Source organism: Polyodon spathula, chromosome 14 (assembly GCF_017654505.1).
Source record: "Polyodon spathula isolate WHYD16114869_AA chromosome 14, ASM1765450v1, whole genome shotgun sequence".
Taxonomy (NCBI): domain Eukaryota; kingdom Metazoa; phylum Chordata; class Actinopteri; order Acipenseriformes; family Polyodontidae; genus Polyodon; species Polyodon spathula.
In genome coordinates this window covers 25,029,332-25,043,148 of record NC_054547.1, presented here as the reverse complement: position 1 = coordinate 25,043,148, position 13,817 = coordinate 25,029,332, and the positions used below count along the sequence as shown (strand labels likewise).

Genomic DNA, 13,817 nt, shown 5'->3' with positions numbered 1-13,817 from the left:
AAGTAAAAAGTAATAATATGTGAACACGGGGAATTGCACTTTATTAATTCACGAGCAGTTGTACCGCGACTCCAACTGAATGATTGATTAGCAATCGAGTCTCTGTACAGCTGCATAAAAGCTGCATGTTTTCACCCACTCGGGGTTGGGTGTTTGAGTGGAGAACGGGATTGGAGACAGAGGTAATAAATAATAAAATAATAACGTAAAGTTAAAATATCTACTCACCGTGTTTTGTATAGTGTTAGTTTGTTTTGTTTGTCTCTTTTTGTTTTGGCGAATGTGCCGTGTCCTGTGTTTTTATGTTTGTTACAACCGTTTATTTCCTGTTTCTGGTCTGACGTCACCCACTGCAGCTGTCTTTGTGGCACACCCATAAAGGTGTTATGAGGCATGAAGTATGGTCAGGAGATTGATTATTTCACCCAGTAGTGTCCCCTTAATGCTTTTAGCAATGTTTTTTTAACATACATAGCTACATAGTTTTTTGTATTGTTTTATTTTACTGTCTCCCTGTACAAATATATTTCAACGCCATTGAAAATGGTAATTTCACAGTGTTTTCATACTGTACTTTCTGTTTATTTTATTTTTATATAGTGTTCACAATTCCCCTGGTTTTCTCCCCAATTTAGAATGTCCAATCTTTTTTTTTCCCCTCACAATAGCTACTCCACACACAGATCAGGAGAACTAAAGGTTCAGCGGGCATCCTCCGATCTCATAACCAAGCCTGTACTTTCTGTTTTACCTTCCAGATATAAAGTTACCATCCCAATGTATATTATTTGACTCGTAGTTGTCGCTGAACAAACTCTTCAAGTTCATTTCATCTCTTGGCTACCATATAGCAACCTCTTTTTAAATGATTTTTACATTAAATGTGCAGTCATGAGATCTTATAGGGCAGCAGTAGGCTACAATCCTGCTTTTTCAGTTTCTCTAATGCTGCTGTGTTCAGTTCAGCTAGTGAGAGATGACGGATGTTTTTAATTTCAGTATTTCTATATTTGTAAACATACTGGGAAAACAACAAATCAATGTGTGAAGGGACAGAATATTAAAACGTACAGCTATTTTGTTACGGTTTCTGTGAACAGTTGCATTTTTTTTTTAATTTTATGTATTTATTTATTTATTTATTTATTTGTAATTTTTTTTTTTTTTTTTTTTTTGTATGATATAATGACAGCTGGAGATAAGTGTAACCCTTCTGGAATGATGCTCCCTGAGCCCTTGAAATTGCATAACCCTGTTTATTTCATAAAGCTGTTTAAACAAAATATCTAGTTCTATACACAATTAGCATGTATCTGATGTGAGTATTGATGGATACCTGGGGTAGCACCAAATAATCAACTAGTCAAATAGAAAAATCGCAGTCAATCTTAGAAGCGGGTAATCGACTAATCGCACGTCAAGTGAAGTAATTGTGAAGCATGCAGTTTCAGATGGATGGAAGTGCAGTTGGAGTTACAGTTTATTAACATTTAAGTGACATCTTAGAGCATTAATAAACAGATTTTAAAAATTCCAAGTTGTTTTCAAATATAGTGCACAACCAACAGTGTTAAATGTCTACTAGTAGGCCTATTTGGCTATTTTTACCTCAACTATTTTCAATTCTTAATTTATAAACTTGTCAGTAAACTTTTTTTGATACAGTATGTCCAGGGTAATGCTTTATAGATCACATGCCAAGAATATAGAGTGAAGGACATGCAGTAGCTGGGGTATAATTTCAGTATGTACAATGCAGTAGATGTTTTATTGGAAGTGGACATCTATTGCAGAGTTTCCCTTAAAAATCACCCGTCATGTCCCTTTTAATAAACTATTTAGAGTACTGTTCAGCAGTTCTGAAAAAGGGGTTTTGCAGTTTTGATTCCTGCTCTAGATGTAATTTCAAGGTGTACAGTTAACCCTCCGGTCTCCACTGTATGGCTCCCTGCTCTAGATGTCATTGCAGTGGGCAGTCAACCATCCTGTCTCCATTGCATTGATCCTTGCTGCTGTAGCTCTTATTGCAAGGTGCACAGCTGACCCTCCTGTCTCCACTGCAGAGTGCCCTGTCACGTACCTGCAAGCGGAGGAGCTGTGTCAGAGGCTGCTGGAGTTGCAGGGGTTGCTGAAAACGGTGCCAGAGAGCGAGGAGGAGGTGTTGGACGTCATCGGGGTGAAGCAGCCCGTCAAGATCCAGATCAAACAGGAGAAGGAGGACAAGGACGAGGAGGTCAGGTTTTACCTGGGCCCCTTGCCCGCCACAGAGTTTGTGAGAGATGATGCCCAGCAGGTAAAATATTCTTTTGAGTTTCAGTGGGCTTCTTCTGATGCTGGCACTGTCACCTCTTGCTAGCAAAAGCTATTGGATCAAGTGGTCCCATGAGATCATCTTTATTTTAGACATAACTTGCTCGGTTTCACTTGTTCTCACGTATTGTTTAATTATAAACTGAGACTGAATGAACAGGATAATTTTTTAATATATATATATAATGTGTGTGTGTGTGTGTGTGTGTATATAATTTATTTTTTTATCAGTAATTTAATTGTTTGTTGACCTGTATAATAGTTAAGAAAATAAGTATCTGTGACGGAAAGATGAGTTCTGGTGATGAATCTTCCTCCCAACCTGTGAGGGCGCTAAAGAACGGGAGGAGAAGTATCTGGAAGGGCTGGCCTGACAGTTCGTTTCCGGGTCAGGGAAGTGGGTCAGCCTGGAAAGAAGCGCGACTCTGTTGTAAGACCGTATTGATTTGAAAAGTAAACGAGAGGCAGCTGCAAGTAATAAGGCAGCTGCAACCGATTACCTAGAAATCATGCGGGACTACATATAGGGGCCAGGGTAACGCTGATCTTTTCCTTCGTTTGGGTAAACGCATGGAGAGAGAAGGACCGAGAGAGGAGCTCTCATTATTAAAAGAAAAGACGGGTTACGTGTTTTGTGTTTGTCTGTGTAATAATTGTCCGTGTTTTGCACCACCAGACAGTTGAAGCACAAATCCGGAGCTGTCGCAGAGGGTCAGCACGATCCTGATCACTACTGCACCACCGTCACGAAATACCTGTGTTTGCACTGACCACCAGCACAATTGCACTCACCCGGGACTGGTCACCGTGTGTTTGTTTTGTTCAGGACTGTGCCCTATTATTGCTATCCCTGCGCTTTACACATTGTTGTGTATAGCCGGGGATTTATTATTTAACAGTCACCAGACCTGGATTATAAATAAAAGCACCTTTTCCCACTGGAAACTGTTGTCTGCCTGTCACTCCTGCATCGCATCACCGCTACACCTGTTCCCCTCCACTAGCCACTTTGCCACACGTGGTGTTAGAGTGGGATGGACCGCGACGCATTGGCGGAGCTGCTGCAGGCACTAGAGACCAGACGGGATGCAGAGGAGAGACGGAGGGAGGAGCGCTATACGGCGCTCATTGAACGGGTAGGGCTGATCATTGCCGGAGGAGCGACCCCTACCGGAACATCATTGATGTCGGCCCCGAAGGGAAAACGGTTGGGAGGGGCCCTGTCTGATTGACGTGGTTTTAGGGAATGTGAAAACCCACGCGTTAGTGGACACAGGGTGTGAGCAAACCTTGATCAGGACAGCTCTCTTGGGCGGTGTGTCGTGGCGGCCACAAGGTCAGGTGGCCGTCTCCTGTATCCATGGAGACACAGCAGCATACCCCACCCTAAAAGTATATTTATCGGTAGGACCGATAAAACGTCACCTTGTAGTCGGGGTGGCGGAAACGTTGCCGTACCCAGTTATTCTGGGCCGAGACTGGCCAAAATTCAAAGAATTAGTGCAAATAATGGCAGTCTCAGCCACACACGTAAACGTGGCAGAAAAAGGGAAAAAGGAACAGATTGGTGATATGTTTCCTTTTCATACTGAAATGTTTTCCCCTCTGTTCCGTCCTAGAAAAACAAATAAGGAGAGACGGACCGCGAAATGTGAGGGAGCATCTTTGAGACAAGGCTGGGGTCTGGTGGGAGAGTGCTGTAATGGTAACAAACGCCAGTTGAAGGGAGTGGGAACGCAGTGTGACCAAGAGAGCGAGGTTACTGGGCCGACTAGGGCAGAGGTTATTCCAGCCCCTCTCAATATACCGGACCCGTGGTACTCAAGCGCGGACCTAGTGTGGGGTCAAAAGAACGACATGTCACTGGTGCACGCTTGGGGTCTGGTCCAGTCCATTGAAGGTAAGGATGTTGATGGCGCTGGGCCACTAGTATATCAACATTTAAGTAATAAGGGGCAATTACTATATAGGGTAAACCTAGCCGCGGGCACAGGACAGCCTGTAACACAATTATTGGTTCCCCCGTCTTGTCGGACCTAGGTCATGAGGCTGGCGCATGATATCCCTTTTGCGGGGCACCTCGGAGCCGAGAAGACGAGGGAACGGATATTGGCTCGATTCTATTGGCTTGGTCTTCATACTGATGTGTCGAGATATGTAGCTACATGCCCAGACTGCCAGCGAGTAGCGCCGGGTCGAGTATAAACTGCCGATTATTTCCACGCCGTTCGAGCGCATTGCAATGGACATACTGGGCCCATTGCTACCTTCTGCCTCTGGGTATACGCATATATTAGTAGTGGTGGATTATGCAACGCGATACCCAGAGGCAGTTCCATTGAGGTCCACTAGTGCAGCTGCAACAGCCACCGAGTTAGCGCCGATTATGGCTAGAGTAGGGATCCCCAAGGAGATTTTGACTGCTCACGGAACCAATTTTTTGTCCAATACGTTACAGCAGGTGTACAAAATATTAAAAATACGTCCCATCAGGACGTCCGTTTATCATCCACAATCGGACGGTTTGGTTGAACATTTTAATCAGACCTTAAAGTCGATGCTGAGGCGATTTGTAACACAGGAGCAGAAACATTGGGCATCGCTTCTTCCCTACCTCCTTTTTGCGGTGAGAGAAGTGCCGCAGAGTTCAACGGGGTTCTCCCCCTTTGAGCTCCTGTACGTCCGACAGCCTCGCGGCATTCTCGACCTGCTGAGGGAGGGGTGGGAGGAGCACAAAGGCTCGTCTTAAAATGTAGTGAAGTATGTGCTCCTACTCAGAGATCACCTGGATTTGGTCGGTCGTTTGACCCAAGACAACCTCAGATCGGCTCAGCAGAAAGAAGCATGACTCTGTTGTAAGACCGTATTGATTTGAAAGGTAAACGAGAGGCAGCTGCAAGTAATAAGGCACCTGCAACCGTTTACCTAGATATCATGCGGGATTACATATAGGGGCCAGGGTAACACTGATCTTTTCCTTCGTTTGGGTAAACGCATGGAGAGAGAAGGACCGAGAGAGGAGCTCTCATTATTAAAAGAAAAGACAGGTTACGTGTTTTGTGTTTGTCTGTGTAATAATTGTCCGTGTTTTGCACCACCAGACAGTTGAAGCACAAATCCGGAGCTGTCGCAGAGGGTCAGCACGATCCCGATCACTACTGCACCACCGTCACAAAATACCTGTGTTTGCACTGACCACCAGCACAATTGCACTCACCCGGGACTGGTGACCGTGTGTTTGTTTTGTTCAGGACTGTGCCCTATTATTGCTATCCCTGCGCTTTACACATTGTTGTGTATAGCCGGGGATTTATTATTTAACAGTCACCAGACCTGGATTATAAATAAAAGCACCTTTTCCCACTGGAAACTGTTGTTTGCCTGTCACTCCTGCATCGCATCACCGCTACACCTGTTCCCCTCCACTAGCCACTTTGCCACAGTATCCCACAAGGTTCTCCTGATAACTGTAGAAATGAGACATTGTTAGGATTAGCAATTCGAGGACTCAAACTCCAGAAGCTCCTATATTAAATGACCTTGCCAAAAAAAGAAAACACATTTATTAGATCTGCAATACCAATTAAATCCCAGCATCCTCTGAAACAAAGGTTCGGTTTTTAATATGTGATGATTTACTTTTTACTGCTTTTTTCTGATACTGGTGCTACTTTTTGTTTTTGCAGATTGGGATTTTATTCCAGCCAGTAGAACTGGAGAGGAAGGTTTACGGGCCGGCAGTAGAAGATATGATCTTTAAGGTAGGCTGCCAGAGGAACAGCCATTATTATGAAAAATGGCCCCGAAGTGTGCCAGACCTGGCATCAGTGTGTTTTAAGTGACTGCTAAAACAAATCCATCATTTTGAAATATGAATGTGTCTCTTGGTAGTGCTGGCAGTATAACAATTCAGCTTTCAGAGCAAGAACCTTGTTGCAAAACAGCAACTTAAATGGAGATTACAATTGACAAGATAACCAGTCCAACCACTGCTCACATCACTAGCAGTGAATCTAATTAAACTCTTGATATCAGGTTACTTATGTGCAAACCGTAGCAAATTACAGAATTCTCTTGTTGGCAAATAAAACCAAAGGTTACAACCGTAGCTGATCTAAATGACATCTAAGTGTACATTTTATGAGTTACAAATGTTATATTCAAGAAGTTCCTTTGTTAATGTATAGTTTTTTTTTCATTTTGTCCTCTGTAGGTAACTGAACAGTTTGCAACTGAGATTTACGAGAAACGTTGGCTGTTGCCTTTGCGAGGTCTCCCCAAAACAGGTTCATGACATTCATCAGCTGCATATTTTGATGCAAGACTGAAACATAATTTAGTAACAAACTTTATAGGGACTGTTTCAAGCAAGGAATTCTGAAGTTTCTAGCTACACGCAGTAACCAGGGACCATATTTAACTACATTTAAGTTTATTAGGAAATGGTATTCAGATCATGGGGTGAAAATAACACAGAGTAAAAATGCCACCACTTCCGAATTACATGAAAGTCGGTATAAATGTATAGTTGGTGGTATTTTTAAACTGACCCATATCATTTTTTTGTTCCTGGGACTTTCCTAAGATTTGAGGTAACATTGTTTTTGCTAAACTTTGAACAACTTTTCATTTATAGCTTTTGTTGAACTACAAAGTTCACAATACCTAGAGAGATAACAGCGATGAACATCCACCAGGCTGTGAGCAGCATCCCAACCTGCGACTTCCTCACCAATAAATACATGGGCATCCTAATAAAAGACAACCACCCTGAGTGAATGACTGAGATGATCCCAGTGCGATAGCAGTCTGGTAAAGCACCATGGCTGTTTGCATGTGTTTCCTAGTTTATCACAGCACATGGCTGTTCACCAAAAGGTTCAAACAGACAAGTAACTGTTCCCTAAACAAAGAAACTGAGCTCACATACACTTGAAACAAACCCACTGCAGCCAGTAGTGCGCATGAAGAAGGGTTTTCTGTTTTGATGCAGATTATGAAAAGAACATGCTGAAAATGTGTTGGTGCAAGTGGTTGAAGTGAAAGTAACAAACATATTGCAGGGATCTAGTTGATATAAACAAACCTAAATATGACAGCTATTAAAATTAGGCTGCTCTTTACATACTTTTAATGAGAATGGTATGCATTGGAGATCTTAACCTTATTTCTCAGAGGCCCCTATTTGAATCGTCAATTTTTGATCCGTCACTGGTAAGCTTAGTTTTATAAACAACAGAATAGAAGTAAAAAGGTCATTGTCATCTTCAGACTTTAGTCGTTTATGGATTTTGTCAAAATAAATGTCTGTAATGTATCTTGTCTTGTTTTACAGTGATGTGAATTTCACAGAATGAGCTTCTGTGAGGCCAAATGGATTTTGCTTCACTTTGAAAATGGTTGCTTTAAACAATGACTGTCTTGAGATTTACTTCAGCAGATTCAAATCCTTCTGGACATTGCAAATCTATAGAGTGATTGACTGGTTACAAAGGCATTTCACACACTTGCAGTTACTATCCTACAGCAGTAAACCTTCTCAGTCTAATCCTTACTATGATGTCTGATTGTTCACTTTACACATTTGTTGACCTTACATTTGTCTTCAGTAATAACATTTAAAGGACAGTCGTGTTCTGTATTTGTAAGATATTCAGGTTTCATAATGTGTTCTGTACGTGAATGCATTTGTCAACAAAATATATATATATATATATATATATATATATATATATATATATATATATATATATATATATATATATATATATATATATATATATATATATATATATATATATTATAAAGTGCAAAGTAAAATCTGCATCAGTTCTTTGCTGTATAGTTTTACTGCCTGGACCTCACGTGTGGATCTCACACAGTCAGATAAACAATAGCATTCAGTTTATATCCTCTTATTAAGAAAAACACACGCATATTCACATACACAAAAAAAAAATAGTCGAATAGTGGACTTCAATTTATTAATCATGCTGCTCTATTTTTGACCCTATTATTGTGTAACACTTCGCTGTTTGTGCAATATATTTAAAAACAGATGATTACAACTAAAATGCTGACATTGCTGGTTCACTACTAGTTTAAACCTTAAAATTGTAGATGCTGCTGCTGCACTGAAATTGAAGGGTGTGATTAGTCGACTACCGGTTTCTGAGGTCGTCTGTCACTTTTCTGTTCATTGATTATTCAGTACCACCCCTAATAGGTATGTAACATTATCAGTGTTTTGTAAATTCTCCTTTGAGAAACAGACAAGAATTAATTGGCCCAATTTTTAACTCTTCATATGTTACAAATTGTACATTGGAGTAAAGACCTAGCTAAATAGAGGTTACCTTTAAACTTCACATAATCCATCTTATTAACAGAACAGAGCTTAGTCAAATCCCAGCTTTCACCAAACAAAATACATTTGTATGCTTAGATTCATGAGACTACAAAAAGCGTAAGATGAGAAAACTGGGGTGAGGTGTTTCTGATGAATCACCTGACTAGCATTTGACCCTGAGACATTCTGGCCCAGAGCCTAGTGTGCAACTTGCTGATCCACAACACACTTTCTAAAATTTGCCGTGAAGACTGCAAAAAATTAAAGTACAGAGCAGAGCAGATTTGCCCTGCCCCTGTTCTGATCTATTTTAATACTGTACAGACAGGAGGCCAGGTGTATTGGGACAGGTGTCTGGAGATGTGGGCAGCAGTCTGCATTGGAAGTTTTATATTTTTTCTGCCCTGGGCATGTTTTTGAATAACTTCAAGGACTTTTCAGGATTCTGCAACTTTTTATGCAAATCTGTAAGCTGCACTGACTGGGATTCATTTTTTTCAATTAACATGCTACTGCCAATAACAGTTCTGCCTGGGCTTAAAATAAAAGGAACTGTGAAAAGGATAATTGCAGTTGCATTACGCTGAAACTGAAGAAGGCGTACCCGAAGACATTACCCAATTCCCAGATCGCACAGTGTGCATGCTTATTGAGTGATTGTTTAGAAAACTGATTTGAAGATCTTATGTGTTAACATACTGAGTGACAGAACATTTAGTTACAAACATCAGCTCACTTTTGTTCTACAGCTTGTTAATGACTGACAGAGATCGAATGACGCTTGGTGTTAGATCTCCTTCCCGACCTGTGAGGGCACTAGAAAGAAGGAACAGAGTAACCGTAAGCAAATGTCAAGACAATTTATTCCATAGGATAGGTGGAAGAAGGCCATTTAGGAAGGAGGTGGAGCTATGACACCCAAGCTCACTGACACGGACGGTAGACAGCGTAGCATCCGAGGATTGGAGGAGCGAATGCACTCGTTAACCTAGAGGTCATGGGCGAGGGTATAAATAGGGGGTGTAGCTTCAGTGATCTGTTCCTTTGTAGATGGTTAGCAACAACCTAGAAGGAGCCCATAACACTGTGTAACAATTTTTTTTTTTTTTTTTTTTTTTTTTTTTTTTTTGTTCCTGGGTAGTAAGTGTTATTTCCTAATGAGAAAACAGGAGCTTTTGTGTCTTTTCGTTCACATAAAGTCAGAAAAAAACAACATATTAATCCAAATTAACATGTATTTATACTAAAGTAATACAAATTATACTGTAAATTTACAGTATAATCGTAAGTCTCGAAAAACTACTCACTTCTAAATCTTTTGTAGTCATTTTTGAACTGTCTTTGCACCACGAGCACTTAATTCAGGCACTGTAGGAACTGTGTCTGTGTTTGTGTTTTGTGTGGGTGAGGAAAAACAGGACTTTTGGTTGTGGGTCAAACCCGTGGGATATTACAAACAGGAGTGATACATGCCGCTGAACCACTTCCATCATTGTTATTGTTTGCAGGTTTTGCCATAAAGCTCTGGACATTATAATCATTAATAAACACCCTTGCACCTGTAAATCAGTCGCCTGTGTAATTAATCTGCTCTGCACTCGTCTGCACGTATTCACCACTTTGCCACAATGACCCAGACTTTACAATTATTTTTTTTCAATGAAGTAGCTTTCACACACACACACACACACACACACACCACACACCATTTTGCGGTGGAAACGCTTTAAAAAGCTGACCTACCGTACCATGACAGTATGGATTTTTTCTTTTTCAAAAACACTTTGTTTATGTGAATTTATTCCAAAAAGTTCTCCGCCTGTACAGACACAGAAATCCTGATTTCTGACATCTTAACATCAGGTCGATTCGAGGCCAGTTCACAAACCAAGCTGGACAGCAAGCACCATGGATGTAACAGTATTTTAACACAGGTTTTAACAGGATACAGCACTGAGTACAGTACCATCACTTTATGGATAACCAATTTCAGTTTCATAAAATGAAAACTAAAAGCAGTAAAAACATGAGCTGGAATTTTATACGGATGTACTGAAGTTTATTGGTCTGCTGTTTTCAGTGGAGTGATATTTCATTTTGTTTTCTTTCCTAGTTTTGTATACAGGTCTGTAGTTTTAAAAGACTTAAGAGATCCGTAGAGGTAAGGCATGTTTTAATTTTTTTTTAATGAATATATCAATAATAATTTTATACAATTTTAACAACATATAAGAATTCAGACCTGTTTGTTGGAAGTGTGGTTATTGCTTTAAAGGTGTAAAACCAAGATTTTTACATCCTTGTTTTTCTATCAGTATTGTCACTGGTTGCCCTTATTTCTTGTGCTGAACTCTTGGGATATGCAGACATTGCTGTAAGGGATTGTCACAAAGACGGCCGGAGTGGATGACGTCCGACCAGAAACAGGAAAATAAACAGAGAGATGTGGAGTTTGGTGAAGCTGAGCGAATGCTTTCGCTCAGCATTTAATGAATGAACAGACCAGAAAATAAACGGTGGTAACAAACAAAAACACAAGGACACGGCACATTCGCCAAAACAAAAGAGATAAATAAAACGGATTATAACGTTAATATAACGGAAACTGTCATTAAACAAAACACGGTGAGCTTCTTTAACGATTATTATTTTATTATTTATTCTCATTACCTCCGTCTCCAATCCCGTTCTCCACTCACCGAACACACAACCCCGAGTATGTAAAAACATGCTGCTTTTATGCAGCTGTACCGAGACTCGACTGGTAATCAATCATTCAACTGGAGTCTTAGTACAACTGCACGTGAATTAATAAAGTGCAATTCCCCGTGCTCACATATTACATTTTACTTGGACGTTAAGTGCTGTGCAATCCTCGTGCCTAAATACACATATACATTTTAAACACTCGTGTTACACAGACCCGTTTATATCCCGTGTACCAATAACTATACACCAACATTAAACACACAACATGCAACGTACAACAGAAAATACACAGGGCGGGCACTTAGTCACAGGGATAAACAACGATAAGTTTTGAATCGGTAAAACATAATTACTATGTCGAGTGCAATTAGGAATGAGAAAGTGTGGATTATTTTCTTACCGATTTCAATACTGAGTTGTTTATGTCACTTAAAACATCTTCCTAATTGATACTTGTTTGATAACAATATTCAATTGATTGTTAATTTGGTAATTGAATTTGGTTTTTGCTCTTTTGTTACGCTTAGTTCAAACAGTTAAAATGTTTGTTTCTGATATTGTGGGAATGTTGTCCTGAGTTTCTTAGAGTTTGAGTTTACAATCCCACACAAGTGTCTGTTGTTAGTGAAGATAGTAGTAAGAACTATGTTTTAGACGTAAAACAAAGAAATGTAAACTGGGAACGGGGAGTAAAGTTATTGATTGTTTTGCCAAACCTAAAACCGATGAAACCATAAATATCATTGCCAGCAATCGGTTTTCGAGAAATATTCAGTCAAAATGTAAGTAGGCTGTAAGATTGTTTGAACAATGGTTAAAGCCAGGAACAAAATGCTACAGATGAAGTTTAAATCTAACATCCATGTAATTGATGGAGATTTACAAGGTGTTGATACAATTGCTGTTATTCCTGACCCTGTCCAGAAGATATGTGGAAATTCATTTTGTGGTAGAATATGGGGCAAAATTGTAGAAGGCAGATAGTAATACAATTGAGTCAAAAATAATACAAAGGGGAACATGGGATAAAGAAAGTAGCGAAAGTGGTAAGAAATATGTTCTCAGAGATCTTGGTTATGACACATTCTTAATACACTCATGTGAGAGTATCTGTTATTTCAATTTCTCTCATGTAATAAAAATCTGCAGTGAATTGCAGCCCAGACATGTATACAACACACAGACTAACACAGTGGATGAAGGAACAAGCCACCTCTGCCTACACTGAGGTGCAGAAATCTTTGAGATGAACTGAAGCTGTGCTGACATACAAAAACCTTAGGATGCAGGTTCACCAGGACAGCTTGCTCGCTCGCTCGCTCGCTCTCTCTCTCTCTCTCTCTCTCTCTCTCTCTTTTTATTTAAGGGTTGGTTAACAGGGGAAGTACCGCATTCTTCATCAATTGTTTAAGCAGAGGGTGAAGCTGCAACCTGTTTACCAATAGAGGAGAAACAAGCCACCTCCATTCCTTGTCAAGCCTAAAACCTTTCCAAATGCCAACTCAAGCAACAATGTATATCTTCATAAACAGTATTGCAATCATTGTCTGTGACATCATGCAGTAAAAAAGGAATACAAAGAAACAACTTTCAGTGCATTTTTTGACAGGTTTGGCAGTTGATTTTACTTATTGTCACCATCTTTGCTCTTTGAAGTAATATTTAAATGTAATTGTTAGTTGTGAAAATATCTGTACAATATACACTAACTCCCTTGCTTATGGCATACCCACTGCTTGTGTTCTGTGACTAAATATTCTGATGCGGCTGATGTAACACTATTATTGGCGATCAGATTGAGTCCTGTGCTGATCCATGGATCATATTAAGTTGTATTTCCTTTTATCCAAGCATGGGAGCTGTGATGGAAGCTAAGCACCCTAAAAGGCAGCAGTAATAATGTGCAGATACCTTTCCTGTGAGCATTAAAGATGTAGGCTAACCCACTGGAGGATGGCAAATCGTCAAAGCCTTTTGCTTTTTTTTTTACTACTTTTTTCATGACAATCATGACATTTTTTTACAGCTCCTTTCCAATTTTAAAGATCATAAATAAGTAAAAATGCAAGTGATTCTGAATTCCATAAGCAGCAAGAAAATAAGACAGGTGTGTGAGTTTAAATTCAGCAAAAATGGAACCAAAAGTAACGGCATATACTTCAAAATAGGGGTATATTAACAAAAATACCTACTGTTCGTATTTAAACATTTTTAATATTAACACATTAACAAAACTATCAAGTATGTCAGGCACATATCCCCCCCCCCCCCCCCCCCCCCCCCCCCAGATTAGAATTTGATAAGTAGTTCTCCAAATATGTGCAAACATTGTGACGCACAGATGTTCATGTGTCAAGGTGAATCAGTTTACCAGATCATCTTAATCCAGCTATACAAGTATGCCATACTTCCCAGATGCACTTTGATTGTACAATATTTCTTTCCAGTC

At 40.0% G+C, this 13,817-nt stretch overlaps 1 pseudogene; it reads left to right on the top strand.

The window, feature by feature from the left end:
- LOC121326576 overlaps positions 1–7,884 on the top strand; it is a 51,375-nt pseudogene extending 43,491 nt beyond the window's left edge.
- The last annotated feature ends 5,933 nt before the right edge of the window (positions 7,885–13,817 follow it).